The sequence below is a fragment of the Phyllobates terribilis genome, unplaced genomic scaffold (assembly GCF_046119375.1).
Source record: "Phyllobates terribilis strain yellow unplaced genomic scaffold, ASM4611937v1 Scaffold_3__8_contigs__length_932513732, whole genome shotgun sequence".
Lineage (NCBI taxonomy): Eukaryota > Metazoa > Chordata > Amphibia > Anura > Dendrobatidae > Phyllobates > Phyllobates terribilis.
The window spans coordinates 925,420,354-925,436,663 of record NW_027362763.1 but is presented as its reverse complement, the minus strand read 5'-3'; the positions used below and the strand labels follow the sequence as shown (position 1 = coordinate 925,436,663).

Genomic DNA, 16,310 nt, shown 5'->3' with positions numbered 1-16,310 from the left:
GTTATCTCACAATGATTACAGGTTTAATTCATCAAGAGTACTGTTTTGTATGTCAGTCTTGTGAACTGTGACCTGCAGAAAGATGTGCCTAATTCATTAAGAGAAGTGTGTCAGTGCCAGAAAAGTTACTCCAGTCATACTCTTAAAAGTTTTTTAGTCCTGCTGATGAATCATGAACATGCTGATTGATAAGTGTCCAGCTTCTCCCACTCTTTGTGACCACCTGTTATTATCACAAGTAGATGCTGTGGCTAGGTACACATTTCCACATTTCCACAGCAGTGGGCTGTCCATGTAAGGAATGGGCTCACTAAATCCACCACAACTATAGCCTCTCTCACATTGTGAATCTCTCTTCTGGCTCCTAAAATCAGTTCCCTTTTAAGGAATATTCAGATTTCTGCAAAAAAAAATTTAGGGTCATTTACACATCAATGTTTTGTATTCAACAAAAACATTGATTTTGACCAATGATTTTTATTAGATTATTTTAAGGTTTTATTTGGTTATGTCCAATTTTACTATCGGTTTGGCATCCAATTTTCTTGTTTACAAAAAATATTAAAAAAGGTTCCAAGCCAGAAGAGAGTAAAAAAGCAACAGCGCTAGTATACAACTTGGAGACAAAAATCAGACATTTGAACATTCCCAAAAATTATAACATGCTCTATTTGCAAGAAAAAAAGATAGAACATGTATGTGAAATACTGACATTTGAATGGGGCCTAACTCCTGATATAAGGAAAAGTTGTTCTATTTGGAGCTTTCAAATATCTTAGCTTTCTTAGCAAGTAATGCTCAAGGAGAAAAGATATTTTAGGCCAAGTCGACAGGGTCGGGCTGGGCTGAGGGTCAGGCAGCAAATGACCCCAGGCTGCTCCTCCAGCAGCTGTACATGGCCGGCTGCCTGGTGAGTGATGTCAGTATAACAGACATGACCGTGCACAGCGAACTGCACATGGCCATATCTGCTGAACTATGATGTGGCCGGGCCGGCACACTGACACATTTACAGGCACAATGCCATCCCTATCGCATCACAGTACAGCAGACACGACCGCGCGCACATCGCTCTGCATGGCTATGTCTGTTACACTGACGTCACGGAGCACGCTCTGCTCTGCCTCCTTCGAGCCGAAGAGGATTTTCAATCAACTATGTGGGCCAGATGGGAGACAAGAATCAAACCAGGAGAAGATGTGTTATCCCTGATCCTCATGATCCTCATAAGTAAAAACACCCCCAATATGTGTGTATGCATTTGTGTGTATATATGATTGTATATGTCTATTTATGTATGTGTATATTTACATGTTTTTAAATATATCTTCAAATTTGTATATGCCTGTATATGTACAGTGGCATATTAAAGTTTGGGCACCCCTGGTCAAAATTTCTATTATTGTAAACAGTTAAACAAGTTGAAGATGAAATGATCTTTGAAAGGCCTAAAGTTAAAGATGACACATTTCCTTTGTATTTTAGGCATAAAAATATATATTTTAATTTTTTACATTTTAAAAATTACAAAAAGGAAAATGGGCCTATGCAAAAGTTTGGGCACCCTTGGAGATTTGAGTGCTCAGATCACTTTGACCAAAGTTTCAGACCTTAATTAGCCTGTTAGGGTCATTGCTTGTTCACTATCATTGTTATGAAAGGCCAGATGATGCAAATATCCCAGCTTTATAAAAACCTAGCCTCCTCTATCCTTGAGCCAAAAAACAGCAGCCATGGGTTGTTCTAAGCAGCTGCCTAGCACTCTGAAAATGAAAATAGTGGAGGCCCACAAAGCAGGAGAAGACTAGAAGAAGATAGCACAGCGTTTACAATTTGCCCTTCCTCAGTTCGAAATGTAATTAAGAAACGGCAGTTAACAGGAACAGTGGAGGTCAATATAAGGTCTGGAAGACCAAGCAAAATTTCAATGAGAGCTGCTTGTAGAATTGCTAGAGAGGCAAATCAGAACTCCCGCTTGACCTCAAAAGACCTCCAGAAAGATTTAGCAGACTCTAGAGTTGTGGTACATTGTTCTCCTGTTCAGAGACACCTACACAAATATAGCCTTCATGGAAGAGTCATCAAAAGAAAATCTCTCCTAAGTCCTCACCATAAAATTCAGCATCAGAAGTATGCAAAAGAACATCTAAACAAACGTGATGCATTTTGGAAACAAGTCCTGTGGACCGATGAGGTTAAAATAGAACTTTTTGGCCGCAATAATCAAAGGTAAGTGTGGAGAAATAAGGTCCAGGATTTCAGGAAAATCCTGAGGGTGGATCAATCATGCTTTTGGGTTGTGTTGCAGCCAATGGCACAGGGAACATTTCTTGATGCAAACATAACACCATCTGTAAATAAGCTGAAGTTGAAACGAGGATGGCTTCTACAAATAGATGATGATCCTAATAGATGATGATCCTAAACACACTTCAAAATCCACAGTAGACAACCACAAAAGGTGCAAGGTGAAGGTTTTATAATTGCCCTCACAGTCCCCTGATCTGAACATCATTGAAAATCTGGGGCTAGACCTCAAAATGAAAAAAAGTTGAAGAAACCAGCTTACAAAAGTGCAAATATTTATTGAAGCAAATCCACGCAGTTTAAAAATTTCCAAATTACATCAGGGAATCTCACATGGAAAAAACGCAACGTGTTTCGAACACAGAGCTGTGTTCTTTGTCAAAGTTGTCATGCATATGACACTCTATAGTATTATATCCAATAACAACCAATCAGATCGATATGCTTGGTCACATGAGAGTGTGAACAGGGTGCATAATTAGTGTGAGCCAATCACATAAAATGGAAAACACAATAAAACCATTATAGAGAGAAAGAACAAGAAAAGAGTTAAAATTCATTTTAACATGGAATGTTGCATGAAATAGATAAAATAAACTGACAGAAACATGAAGTAGAATCAATAATGAAACATGATTTCACGGCGTGCATTGAGTCCGTCTGGGAAACGGGATCCAAGGTTGTAAATCCAGAATGCTTCTCTGGTGAGTAAACAGTTTCTGGAATCTGCAGGTTTAACCCTCTATATACCAATGACCTGTAGAGAACTGCACGATCTCTGGTGAAATTGAATAAAATGCCTAGAGGCATGTGAAATATTACGGTGTCGCAGCTACAGGAAGCTTCAGGCGGCGGCAGGAGTGTGGCGATGCTGTGGGTCCCAGGGTGGTAGGAGGGGGTGTTCAATGGTGCTCGGTCGACATTTTGTGGAAGCTTGGAGGTTCTACACTTTCCATGCTTTTCAATGCAATGGAGTCCGGGAAAATGGCTGCCGGAGGCGGTGCATGCACAAACTGAGATCTCGTCTTCCAAGATCTCGGTTCCCAAGATCTCAATTGTGCATGCACCGCCTCTGGCGGCCATTTTCCCAGAGTCCATAGCATTGAAAAGAATGGAAAGTGCGGGGGCGCAGGCAGGGGTGGATTAAGAGTAGCCAGGGCCCCGGGCAGTTTAGAAGGCGTGGGCCCCCTCACCGCTGACAGAAATAGTGGTGAGTGTATCGCGACGCGCACATTTTTCCCTTATGTACAGAACTACAGTATATATAACATAGCACCATACATAATAGGACAGGGGTGGGAGATTAATTTTCAGAAGGGGCCACATGAGAGACCGTGACTGTTGTGGAGGCCGAATAATAGGCTGAAATTAATTCTGCTCCATATTAACATATTAATTATAATTATTTTTAATTTTAATTGTATCACTTAATATTGAGCAGAATTATTATGCTGACATAACCTATATACAGTACAAGCCCCCACATAGTCCCCTCAATCAACAACCAAAGCAATCAATCTATGGGGCCTTCATACATGTAAACCATAAAAAAAAATCCTAAAAAAATTCTCTTTATTTTAAAAACTCAATTCATAAAGACATTAGTGATGGGCAAACGTGCTCAGATAACTTGTTATCCCTGCACACTCCGATGCTATCCAAATATCTTGTAGTGCTCGGATAATATATTCGAGTCCCTGCGGCTGCATGTTTTGTTTTTGTCTGTTAGACAACCACAACACTTAACAAACAGGCAATCCCGCATGTGTTGTATCTGTCTAACAGCAGATGCAACACTATATATATAGACCCGATAGGGCCTGAACAGTTATGTACTTAGCTTAATGGCGTATTCTTCCGACGCTTTTTCTCCTATTTTGGTCATTCAGGGATTCGTCAGGGAATTCCTTCAATCAGGACAAGAAAAGGAGACTATAAGCCGAACCGCAATGAGGATAACAGCTCACAGGTCCAGGCAATATGCCTCCACAAAGCCCCCTACATACAATATGAGCCCCCACACAGCCCCCCCAAATACAGTATGAACCCACACACAGCCCCCTACATACAGTATGAGCTCCCACACAGCCCCCCCATATACAGTATGAACCCACACACAGCCCCCTACATACAGTATGAGCCCCTACATAGCTGCCTAGATACGGTAAGAGCTCTCACACAGCCCCATAGATACAGTATGAGCTCCCACATAACTCCCTTTATACAGTATAAATCCACACAAAGTCCCCTACATACAATGACACCACACAGTCCCCCAATATACAGTATGAGCCCCCAACATAGCCCCTACATTCAGTATGAGCTCCTTACATACAATATGATACCACGCAGTCCCCCAATATACAGTATGAGCCTCCACATAGCCTCCTATATACAGTATGAGCTTCCACATACAGTATGAGTCCACATACAGCACCCAATATGCAGTATGAGCCCCTACATATCTACGGTAAGAACCCTCACACAGTCCCATAGATACAGTATGAGCACCCACATATCTTCCTTTATACAGTATGAATCCACACAAAGTCCCCTACATACAATGACACCACACAGTCCCCCAATATACAGTATGAGCCCCCAACACACAGTATGAGCCCCTACATATATGAGCCCCCACACAGCGATATACATACAGTATGAGTCCTCACATAGCTCCTTGCAGCCCCCAAATGCACAGGATAACATTAATCTGTAGCACCCGAGATAATATACTATGCAGCCACTAGCAGCCCCCAAGGTCACATACCCGGCACCCCCCCCATGGTCACATACCCTGCGCCCCCCCATGGTCACATACCCTGCGGCCCCCCATCATGGTCACATACCCTGCAGCCCTCCCTTGGTCACATACCCTGCTGCCCTCCCATGGTCACATACCCTGCTGCCCTCCCATGGTCACATACCCAGCTGATCCCCATGGTCACATACCTTGCCCCCCCATGGTCCCATAACCTGCAGCCCTCCCACCATGGTCACATACCCTGCAGCCCTCCCATGGTCACATACCTTGCGCCCCCCCCACATGGTCACATACCCTGCAGCCCCCCATAGTCACATACCTTGCAGCCCCCCATGGTCACATACCCTGCTGCCCCCAATGGTCACATACCTTGCGCCTCCCCCCATGGTCACATACCCTGTAGCCCCCCCATGGTCATATGCCTTGTGGCCCCCCATGGTCCTATACCTGCAGCCCTCCCACCATGGTCACATACCCTGCAGCCCCCCATGGTCACATACCTTGTGCCCCCCCCACATGGTCACATACCCTGCAGCCCTCCCATGGTCACATACCATGCGCCTCCCCCACATGGCCACATAACCTGCACCCTCCATAGTCACATACCCTGCAGCCCCCCCATGGTCACATACCCTGCTGCCCCCCATGATCACATACCTTGCGCCTCCCCCCATGGTCACATACCCTGTAGCCCCCCCATGGTCATATGCCTTGTGGCCCCCCCCCATGGTCACATACCCTGCAGCCCACTCGGTGACATGCCCAAGTCACTCTCTCACAGAACAGGAAGCAGTTATTTGCTTCTTACCATCACCAGGAGCTGCCAGCAGGAGGGAACAGGAAGAAAGGCAGCACTGAGCACAAGACGAGCAGGGGGCAGAGCCAGCACCGAGCACCACAGGAGCTGCCATGCAGGAGCAAACAGCCGGGAATCCCAGGGGCGGAGCCCATGAGTACAGCAGATGTGGGCATGCAGAGTGCGCTGCGTGTTCTCATCTGCTGCATTGTCCTGCGAGCGGCGCATATAACATTATAATGAGGGTAGTCTGGCCATGGGCCCCCGCAGAGCTCCAGGCCCTGGGCGGTAGCCCAGATTGCCCTCATTATAATCCGCTTATGGGTACAGGGCTTTCACATAATTTCGGCAGAGTCCAGCACCACCAAACACCACCTCCTGCAAGCCTGGGGCTGGCAGCATTGCCCCACTCCTACCTCTGCCAAACACCATCTCCTACAAGCCTGGGGCCCGCAGCATCTCCTGCCTCCACTGCCAGCTTCCCCCCAGGTAAGCTACTGTAAAAGTGGATTATAAGACACACCACCATTTTATTAAAAAAAAAACGTTTTTCATATTTTCCTCCCCAAAATTTTGGGTGCGTCTTATAATCTGCAAAAGTTGCTACCTATCTGCCTGCCCGGAGACATTCTTTGCCATCACACAGTGGTCACAGACCGCTCCTACCTGCGATTCAGCGGCTTGAGTCATGTCAAAAGAGCGACGGCTTCTTTTTCTCTCTGCTCTGTTGACAGGGAAACTGCCAACGTCATGCTGATTTGCAGCTGACTCTCCATCACCTAACTAAGGGAGTCGGCTGTCAATCAGCATGACATCAGCAGTCCCTCACTGTCAACAGAACAGAGAGGAAAAGAAGCTGCCACTCTGTTGACGTGACTGAAGCCGCTGATTCGTAGGCAGGAGCGGTCGACTCCGGGCACAACAGGCAGGTAGGTAGCAACTACCTTTCTATAGATTTACAATGAGAGTTTGTGATCGTTGCCTCTGTCTTCTGGTCAGTCAGAAGTTGCGGTCACAAGACGGCAGCGCAGGACCAGAGCAGTGCCAAAGAATTGAAGATGTTGACTTGTAATTTTAATGCTAGGGTCAGGGAACTTAAAATAATTGCACCACTTCAGTGCTGAAATAAAAAAAAAATCGCTGGAGTGGCGCTTTAAAGAGAGCTTGGCATGTCCTGACCTCATACTCTATTAATTTGCAGATATTGGGTTATTGCACTGGATATCAGCTGTGTAGTTGGGAGTAGTAGTTATAGTGATCTGTGTGCAGTAGCTGCATGCATATATATCTCCTGTAGGGTTTCTACTCACTTGGGTGCATCGGGAGGCAAACAGGAAACATTTTTCATTCAAATGTCCATGTCGGTTTATTACTTCATCAACTGTTCATAAGTATAAAGGAAAACAAAACAGCCTTTGGTGCAGGCAAAACAAAGTAAACAGTCCTTTAGGCAAAGTCTCTAGTTAGCTAGTCCTGTGGTCACACAGGCTGGATAGCATCCAGTACCCTTGCTCAGTCTGGAGACAGCAACACACAGGAGGCCTTCTCCCTCCAAACCAAGACCATGTGCCAAGCAACGGCCTCCATTTTAACATGTTAACCACACCCAGAGATGAGGTATGTTGGTAGCCAGACCTGCCCATCTCTTTCCGGCTACCCGTAAAAGCTGGCCCAGAGCATCAAACAATCCTCTTAGTGCTTAGATGCACTAGAGCAACATGGTTTCAGTTATCCCTGTCTGTCTGTGTTTAGTTTCCCTTACATTTCTGTCCCATGCCTCATGGGATGGGGACAGATTAGGGTTTAACAGGAGCATAGTATGGTCAGAGACCCAAGCCTTTATACCATCAAGAGTATCCCTGAGACAGGGATAGTTAGGGTCCCAGTTTCAGGGACAGTTGTAGGCCACTCTCCCTTACTTCAGGCCGACCATCGTGACACCATTACTGTATTAATACACTGGAGAGATGGCTGTCAGTCAATATGCCAGGACATGCATGTAGCCGCCGCTCACTGTATACAGTGGGTAAGGAAAGTATTCAGACCCCTTTAAATTTTTCACTCTTTGTTTCATTGCACCCATTTGGTAAATTCTAAAAAGTTCATTTTTTTTTTCTCATTAAAGTACACTCTGCACCCCACCTTGACTGAAAAAAACAGAAATGAAGAAATTTCTGCAAATATATTAAAAAAGAAAAACTGAAATATCCCATGGTCATAAGTATTCAGACCCTTTGCTCAGACACTCATATTTAAGTCACATGCTGTCCATTTCCTTGTGATCCTCCTTGAGATGGTTCTACTCCTTCATTGGAGTTCAGCTGTATTTAATTAAACTGATAGGACTTGATTTGGAAAGGCACACACCTGCCTATATAAGACCTCACAGCTCACAGTGCATGTCAGACCAAATGATAATCATGAGCACAAAGGAACTGCCCAAGGAGCTCAGAGACAGAATTGTGGAAAGGCACAGATCTGGCCAAGGTTATAAAAGAATTTCTGCATTAAGGTTCCTAAGAGCACAGTGGCCGCTATAATCCTTAAATGGAAGAAGTTTGGGACCACCAGAAGTCTTCCTAGACCTGGCCGTCCAGCCAAACTGAGCAATCATGGGAGAAGAGCCTTGATGAGAGAGGTAAAGAAGAACCCCAAGATCACTGTGGCTGAGCTCCAGAGATGCAGTAGGGAGATGGGAGAAAGGACTACAAAGTCAACTATCACTGCAGCCCTCCACCAGTCGGGCCTTTATGGCAGAGTGGCCCGACGGAAGCCTCTCCTCATTGCAAGACATATGAAAGCCCGCATAGAGTTTGCTCAAAAACACATGAAGGACTCCCAGACTATGATAAATAAGATTCTCTGGTCTGATTGTTAGAACCCTCCTGTTTGTTTTTTTCCATCTTGTGTTTTGCGGTCACGTGACCATCTGCCTTTATATTCCAGCTCCGCCCTTTTGGCTGTGCTGGACTTCAGTGTTTGACTGTTTCTCTAGCCAGGTGCTTCAGTGCCTTTCTCTGTTAGTTCGCTTGATCCTTCTGGGACCTCTAGTACCTTTTTGTCAGTTTGTCTTTTTGTGTTCTGCAACAACTTCTCTGTTTAGGAGGTGTCCCATTTTTGTCCCAGTCTTTAGTTCTTTTAGGGACCCCTCCCCTTATGCTATAGGTCTTCGTTCAGACTAGCCAAGGACAAAGGCGGGTCTGTTCGCTAGGAACAGGCAGCCCGCTACATCGTAGGGATTCAGCTTAGTCTTACTGTAGGGACAGCTTTCCCCTATCTTTACTTAGTACTTTCTGCAGATCATAACAGTAAGTCCATCCCAAAAAACTAAAAGGAAAGAAATTCGGGGATCAGTATCCAGGATTTAGCTCAACGCTTGCAGGGATTGTCTCTGGAGGTGGCCGAGCTACAGCAACATGTGAGTAGCTGTTCTGGAGCGCATTTTATGGAACCCAAGGTAGGACTGCCTGATGTTTTTTATGGTAAACAGCAAGATTTTTTTTCCTTTAAAAATGCTTGTTTGTTATATTTTCGTTTGAGACCAAGGTCCTCTGGGAATAAATCACAGCGCATTGGTTTTATTATGTCACTTTTGCGCAATGAACCACAGGGGTGGGCCTTTTCTTTCCAACCTAATGATTCATGCTTAAGGTCTGTAGAAGAATTTTTTCTGCTATGGGTCAATTATATGACAATCCTGATAGAATCTCATTTGCTGAGGTAGAACTCAGGCGTTTGAATCAGGGGTCAGGTGATGTTGAAAATTATTGCACACGCTTCAGAAGATGGGCTTCAGAAGTCTTATGGAATGATCCTGCTCTGAAATGTTTATTTCTTGCTGGTCTTATTGAAAGGGTTAAGGATCTGCTAATTGAATTCCCTGCACCTGAGACTCTGCAGGATGCCATGCAATTAGCTGTTCGTGTGGACAGGAGGCTGAGGTTCAGGCTGAATGAGGTAAAGACTCCTGTAATGTCAGGTCCTAGTCCCCAGAAATTCTGCTCAGATGGCGGAGAACCATTGGAGGTTGGAGCAATGTCAATCCGCTCTCAGGAAAGAGACCGGAGGTTTGCTGAGGGATTGTGTCTTTATTGTGGTAAAGCTGACCATTTGATTAAGTATTGTGAGCTTCATTTAAGTAAAGAAAAAAAAAAAGGTCAGGTATGCCCGTATTGCTTGTTTACGCTCTGCAGGAGTATTTCTTTCTGGGAATACTACTTTGCAGGGAGATTTGATTGAATTTCAGGTATTTGTGGATTGTGGTTCAACACTTATTGTGATTGATAAAGGGTTTTTGGAAAAACTTAACTTGAAATCCAATCCTTTGTCATCACCTATTTCTGTGATTGCAATTGATAACACTCCCTAATGTGATTAAGTCTTGGAGTCCGAAGTGCTATGATAAATGTTGTAATGGTCGCATTGCGACTGTGGAAAAAGGGGAATTACCGGTACCTATTCAAGATTTTTAGAGTTTTTTTTCAGAGGAGGAGTCGCAAGTTTTACCTCCTTATAGGGATTATGATTGCGCCATTGAATTTGTTCCGGGAGCTACTCTTCCCAAGAGTCGCTTGTTTAATTTGACTATCTCTGAAAGAAAGGCCTTGGAGGAATACATACAGACTAGCCTGGCTGCTGGTCACATTAGACCTTCTAAGTCGCCTGTGGCAGTTGGATTTTTCTTTGTTAAAAAAAAGGACTGGGGTTTACGTCCATGTCTGGATTTTTGTGAAATTAATAAGATTACCGTACGCAATTCCTACCCATTGCCGTTAATTCCTGACTTGTTTAACCAGTTAGTGGGGGCCAAGTGGTTCTCTAAAATTGATCTCCGGGGGGCATACAATTTGTTACGAGTGAAGGAGGGTGATGAATGGAAAACTGCTATTAACACTCCGGTAGGTCATTTTGAGAATCTGGTGATGCCTTTTTGTCTTACCAATGCACCTGCATTTTTTCAGAACCTTATTAATGACATCCTGAGATCTTTGACTGGTAAGAATGTGGTTGTGTATTTGGATGACATTTTGATTTATTCACCAGATCTAGTGTCCCATTGGCAGAGTGTACATGAAGTTTTGCAGTTATTGAGTGATAATTCACTCTTTGCTAAGCTGGAGAAATGTGAGTTTGCTGTGCAGAAAATTAGTTTTTTGGGCTGCATTGTCTCCAGCGAGGGCTTTGAGATGGACCCTGTGAAGGTTCAGGCTGTGCAGGAATGGCCTAGGCCTATTGGCTTGAAATCTATACAGAGATTTTTGGGTTTTGCCAATTATTACAGGAAATTCATTAAGAATTTTTCTGTAATTGTTAAACCTCTAACCGATCTCACCAGGAAAGGTGCGAATACGGTCCAGTGGACTACTGAGGCCAATGAAGCGTTTAAGTGTCTCAAAGAGAGGTTCAGTTCTGCCCCTATCCTTATGCAGCCTGATGAGACCAAGCCTTTTTTGGTCGAGGTCGATGCTTCATCAGTGGGGGTCGGAGCAGTTTTGTCTCAGGAGAAGAGTGATGGAGTACATCCTTGTGCCTTCTTTTTGAAAAAAATTTCGGAAGCCGAACTGAATTATGATGTTGGAAATCAGGAGTTGCTGGCTATTAAACTCGCGTTTGAACATTGGCGTAATTTTTTGGAAGGCGCTAGATTTCCTATTCAGGTTTTCACAGATCATAAGAATTTGATCTATCGGGATGCTGCCAAGCACTTGAATGCCAATCAAGCTAGGTGGGCACTTTTTTTTCCTCGGTTTCATTTTTCTGTTACCTATATCCCTGGTACTAAGAATGTTAAAGCCGATGCTTTATCTCGCAGCTCTCTCCTACGGTCGGTGCCGAGGAGGAGGAGGAGAGCATTTTACAGAAAGGAGTTGTGGTGGCGGCATTGGACTCCGTTTTAGACGATGGGATTCTGAAAGCTCAAGATGATGCCCCATCTAACACTCCCCATGGGAGGTTGTTCGTGCCTAGAACCTTTAGGAGAGATTTGTTTGTGGAGTGTCATGAGTCTCGGTTGGCAGATCATCCTTGAATTTCTGAGACTAAGAGACTTATCAGTCGCAGTTTCTGGTGGCCTGGATGGCAGAAAGAAGTCATCAAGTGGGTGCGTCAGTGTACTGTGTGTGCTAGGTCAAAGGCTTCACATACTCCTGCTGCGGGGTTGCTTTGCCCTCTGAAGGTTCCTTGTGCGCCTTGGATGCATCTCACAATGGATTTTATTACTGATCTTCCTGTGTCCGGGGGTTTTACTATCATCTGGGTGGTCGTGGACCGTTTTATTAAGATGTGTCATTTGGTTCCATTCATTAAGTTGCCCTGCGCCAAGACACTCGCTAAGGCGTTTGTTAAGGAGATTGTCAAGCTTCATGGCGTTCCCACGGATATTGTTTCTGATAGAGGACCTCAGTTTGTGGCTCGCTTTTGGCATGCTTTTTGTGACAGGTTGGGAGTCCATTTGTCATTTTTGTCTGGGTATCATCCTGAGTCTAATGGACAGACTGAAAGAAAGAACCAGGATGTAGAACAGTTTTTGTGTTGCTTTGTGGCAGACAATCAAGAGGTGTGGTCTGAGTTTCTGCCTCTCGTGGAATTTGCTCTTAACAATCTTACATCCTCCTCTACTGGGTGTTCTCCTTTTTTTGTTGTACTGGGAGACATCCGTCTTTTGGTTCGTTCTCAAAATTGGGGTCGGCGGTGCCGGAGGAGGAGAATTTTTCCGGTGATTTGGAGAGAGTTTGGACTAATGTATGTTGCAACCTTCAAGAGGCTAACAAGAAGTCCAAGAAGTATTTTGACAGGAAACGTAAGGAGGTTTTGTTTACTGTGGGTGACATGGTTTGGTTGTCCTCAAAGAACCTGCGGTTGAGGATTCCCTCTAAAAAAACTGGTCCTAAGTTTATGGGTCCATTTAAAGTGCTTCAGGTTGTTAACCTGTCTGCTGTTAGGTTGGATGTCCCTACTTCCTGGAAGATTAATCCTGCGTTTCATGTTTCCTTGTTGAAGGCTGATGTGTCAGATAGGGATGCCACTGTCACAGTTCCTCCTGTGGTGGAAGACGGCGAATATGAAATTTCTCGTATCTTGAATTCTAGATGGAATAGAGGGAAATTACAGTATCTTGTCTCCTGGAAGGGTTTCGGTCCCGAAGACAACTCCAGGGTAAGGACGGATGATGTCTCTGCTCCTAGGCTTGTTAAAGCTTTACACAAGAGGTTTCTGGATAGGCCTGGTTCTGGAGGATCCTCATAAAAGAGGGGGTACTGTTAGAACCCTCCTGTTTGTTTTTTCCATCTTGTCTTTTGCGGTCACGTGACCATCTGCCTTTATATTCCAGCTCCGCCCTTTTGGCTGTGCTGGACTTCAGTGTTTGACTGTTTCTCTAGCCAGGTGCTTTGGTGCCTTTCTCTGTCAGTCCGCTTGGTCCTTCTGGGACCTCTAGTACCTTTTTGTCAGTTTGTTTTTTTGTGTTCTGCAACAACTTCTCTGTTAAGGAGGTGTCCCAGTCCCAGTCCCAGTCCTTAGTTCTTTTAGCGACCCCTCCCCTTATGCTATAGGTCTTCGTTCAGACTAGCCGAGGACAAAGGCGGGTCTGTTTGCTAGGAACAGGCAGCCCGCTACATCATAGGGATTCAGCTTAGTCTTACTGTAGGGACAGCTTTCCCCTATCTTTCCTTAGTACTTGTTGCAGATAGTAACACTGATGAGACGAAGATAGAACTTTTGGTGATAATTCTAAGCTGTCTGTGTGGAGAAAACCAGGCACTGCTCATGACCTGCCCAATACAATTCCAACAGTGAAACATGGTGGTGGCAGCATCATGCTATGGGGGCGTTTTTCACAAGACAATGACCCTAAGCACACAGCTAAAATAACAAAAGAGTGGCTTCAGAACAACTCTGTGGCCATTCTTGACTGGCCCAGCCAGAGCCCTGACCAAACCCAATTGAGCATCTCTGGACAGACCTGAAAATGGCTGTCCACCAACGTTCACCATCCAAGCTGACGGAACTGGAGAGGATCTGCAAGGAAGAATGGCAGAGGATCCCCAAATCCAGGTGTGAAAAACAAAACTTGTTGCATCATTCCCAAGAAGACTCACTGCTGTACTAGCTCAAAAGGGTGCTTCTACTCAATACTGAGCAAAGGGTCTGAATACTTATGACCATGTGATATTTCAGTTTTTCATTTTTAATAAATTTGCAAAAATTTCTACATTTCTGTTTTTTTTCAGTCAAGATGGGGTGCAGAGTGTACTTTAAGGAGAAAAAAAATGAACTTTTTGGAATTTACCAAATGGGTGCAATGAAACAAAGAGTGAAAAATTTAAAGGGGTCTGAATACTTTCCGTACCCACTGTATTGAGCAGAAACTGAAGAGGCGCCGGCAAGCCTCTATGACTGAAAGCCAGAGGTGGCCAGGAGGAATAAAGTTAATTTCCTCACTGTAGCCACTCTTTCAGTGTGACAGCCAGCCAGTATTAGAATGCAATTTACCTGCAGACTAATCCAATATCTGCAAGTTAATAGGATTTGGCAACATGACAGTTTCCCTTTAACTTTTAGGAGATATTTTATATGTTTTAGGTACTTTAATTCTAAGCAGATTGGTATGGGTCGAGTCCTGAGACCTCCATTCATCACTCACAAGACCTCTTAGAAATGCGCAGATAAGATAACAGGAGCCTATGACATTTTATTTTTATTGTGTTGGTGCTCTCCTTTCTCTTGAACTATACACTTCAAAGAGGTCTTTTGAGCAATTGTTGAATGCCTCAGAACCCAGACCCTCTCAGACCTATTCATTATTAAAAATGAATAAATCATAATTAAAAATCTCCCAAAAGTTTAGTTGATCTTTAAAGTGCATTTACACTGGCTGATAACCGTGAACTGATTATCACCATATCTAATAAACATCATGACTGATGCATTAGAAAAACGTTTAATCGCTTGTCAGATAAAATGATTTTTAAACATGCTTAAATATCATCGTCCTTGCTTACAGATCATCCTGTGTAAACAGGACATGTTCTGTCAAGAACAATGCTGTTTTATGCATGCAATCATTTTAGCCATTGTTCTGTGCACATAAAAGAGCGGTCAGCCTGTCTAAACAGGCTATTAAATGTCTTCTGATTGTCTTCATATTGCCGGCCAGGGGTCGTTAAAAAGCCATGATTGTGCAGTGTAAATGCATCCTTAGATCCAGGTACCTTCTAGGTTTTCTCTGAATGGAGTTGTTCTCATCCATTTCTTCTTCATCTAGTCCTGATTAGTGTTGAGCGAGTATGTTCTGTTGACCCTTTCACTGAGTATGCTCGGGCGAGCACCGAGTAGTTACAGCTGCTCGGTGTTATGTTTAAATCACTCCCGTGTGTATGATTTGCGACTGTTTGACAGCTTTATTACATGTGAGGAATGCAAAAGAAACAATTATTCTCCACATGTATTAAAGCTGTCAAACAGTCACAAATCATGCACACGGGAGTGATTTAAACATAACACTGAGCAGCTGTAACTACTCGGTGCTCGCCCGAGCATACTCAGCGAAAGGGTCAACAGAACATACTCTCTCAACACTAGTCCTGATGCCTTGATGATGACTTTTTGCAGAAAGAGCTCACCTCTGTAGATTCCTCTTTTCTCAGGTCTGTTGCAGTACTTCCCAACAAAGGTAAAAATATCCACCTATGCTGTGCCCTAAATAAGTTCTACATGGTGCTCCTGAATAAACTGCTTAAATAATTGCCCCTCACTGTACTTCCCAGAAAAAAAGACATTACCCTCACACTGACGCTTTTATGGTACATTACCTCCACAATCTTTTCCCATAGAATATTGCCTGTATAATATCCCCCTTATATACTGTACTTTGACCGCCACAGTATCTTCACGTTATATACAGCCACCCATTCTGTACACTCGCACTATATAATGCCCACATACTGTGTCCTCACACTATATACCACCCTCCATACTGTGCCCTCACACTATATACCACCCCATACTGTGTCCTCACACTATATACTGTCCCCATACTGTGTGCTTACAGTATATACTACCCCCTATTGTACCTTCACACTATATACTGCCCCCCATACTGTACCCTCACACTATATACTGCCCCCATACTGTGCCTAAATACTATATACTGTGCCTCATACTGTGCCTTCACAATATGGTGCTGTGACAAAACAGCTTCTTATCTTAATCAGCCAGACATCTAGATGTGTTAAGCCAAGAGAAATACCCTATTGTGTTTGTGTTGACTTGTGAATGTATGTATTTCTTTGGCTGGTCAAGAAGGACAGTGACTCAGTGTTTGGGAACAATGATGTTTGTTACTATTCTAATTGCATATTCTACTAAGCCAGCTAGTTTATTTACAAGAGCAGGGGGATTAGCTCAAACAATGAGACCTGAGCACTGCACCCCCCCCCCCCCCGG

At 44.1% G+C, this 16,310-nt stretch overlaps 1 protein-coding gene across 1 annotated transcript in view; it reads left to right on the top strand.

Annotated features, from left to right (window-relative positions):
- Positions 1-16,310, top strand: part of LOC141257813 (pecanex-like protein 2) — a 1,433,759-nt gene that overhangs the window by 1,330,762 nt on the left and 86,687 nt on the right. The gene's annotated exons all lie outside the window — the stretch shown is intronic.